Source organism: Dasypus novemcinctus, chromosome 1, assembly GCF_030445035.2.
Source record: "Dasypus novemcinctus isolate mDasNov1 chromosome 1, mDasNov1.1.hap2, whole genome shotgun sequence".
Lineage (NCBI taxonomy): Eukaryota > Metazoa > Chordata > Mammalia > Cingulata > Dasypodidae > Dasypus > Dasypus novemcinctus.
The window spans coordinates 43504352-43505688 of NC_080673.1; the positions used below are offsets into that span (position 1 = coordinate 43504352).

At 42.9% G+C, this 1337-nt stretch overlaps 1 pseudogene; it reads right to left on the reverse strand.

Annotated features, from left to right (window-relative positions):
* Nucleotides 1–880: 880 nt before the first annotated feature.
* Nucleotides 881–975, reverse strand: LOC111761027 (U6 spliceosomal RNA; annotated as a pseudogene).
* Nucleotides 976–1337: the final 362 nt, after the last annotated feature.

The following is a 1337-nucleotide window of genomic DNA, read 5'->3' on the forward strand; positions in this document are numbered from 1 at the left end:
TAGGGGAGCCCCACGCGCAAGGAGTGCGCCCGTGAGGAAAGCCGCCCAGCCCGAAGGAGGGAGCAGCCTGCTGAGGAATGGCGCCGCCCACACTTCCCGTGCCGCTGACGACAACAGAAGTGGACAAAGAAACAAGACGCAGCAAAAAGACACAGAAAACAGACAACCGGGGGAGGGTAGGGGAATTAAATAAATAAAAATAAATAAGTCAAGAGAGGTCGGAACTTCTTAAGGTGCTATATTTTTTTACCTTTGAGGTATTCATTTTAGCGATTGTTCCAGATGTTAAGACAAGCACCGTGTTACCCAGCCCCTTCCTCTTGCGCCTTGTCGTATCCCTCCGAGGGTTCGCAGTCTTCGTCCCTTGCCCAGAGAGTGCTATGTTATTAAGCATGGGAAACAGGCTTTCCACTGCAGTGACCACATCGAGGGGCCTCAAAGGGAAGAGTCCTTTTGAACACACTTAATAAATGACTCTCTGAGGCAGGGCATCAGGAAGGATCCCACATATGTAACAGCAGATGATAAATTCTGGTAATTTACATCCATAGGTCACTCTAAGGACATTTCTGATTTATGACTTTGAACTGAGAAAAATCTAACTCAATTCAGAATCTTAGTAAGGCAGAAGCAAAGAAGTAGAGCTCATGCCTGCCATCTGGTGCAAAGAAGTGGTGACTACAACCATCCCTCCAGGAATGAATGTCATCGTTCATCACCATGTAACATATAATCCTCCTGATGTCTTTCGTTAAAATTCTTAAATTCACAGAAAAACAATTCTTTGCATTCTATGTTGCATAATGTGTAATAAGAATCTCCTTTATAGATTTTTTTGGTATTTTTCTGTGGGACCCTTTTTATTTTTTATTTCTTTTTTAAAAATATGGAATGCGTCACAAACTTGCATATCGTCCTTGCTAAGGGGCCGTGCTAATCTTCCCTGTGTTGTTCCAGTGCTGCCGAAGCGAGCACACACTTTTTAATTTTTTATTCATTCATGATATGTAACAGGCCCTTGAAAACAAGAGGGCTGGAGTTTATAAAACAAGGAGCAGGGAAAGATAAAGATGATCCCTTTATACTGATATTTTCTTTACAACTAAATTCTCTTTCAATTGGAATATTGTGAGAGTGAAGGAAGAAAAAAATGAAAGGTGTAGAGATTTTCTCGGGAGGTTAGATTTGGGTTTACAGGTCAATGAAATTCAGGGTCAGATAAGGTGACCAACCATTCTGATTCACGCGGAGACTGAGAGGTTTCCCAGGACGTGACATTTTCAGTGCAGGAAAATCCTGGGCAAACAGGGACGTTTGGCCACTCTAAGCGAGAGCCT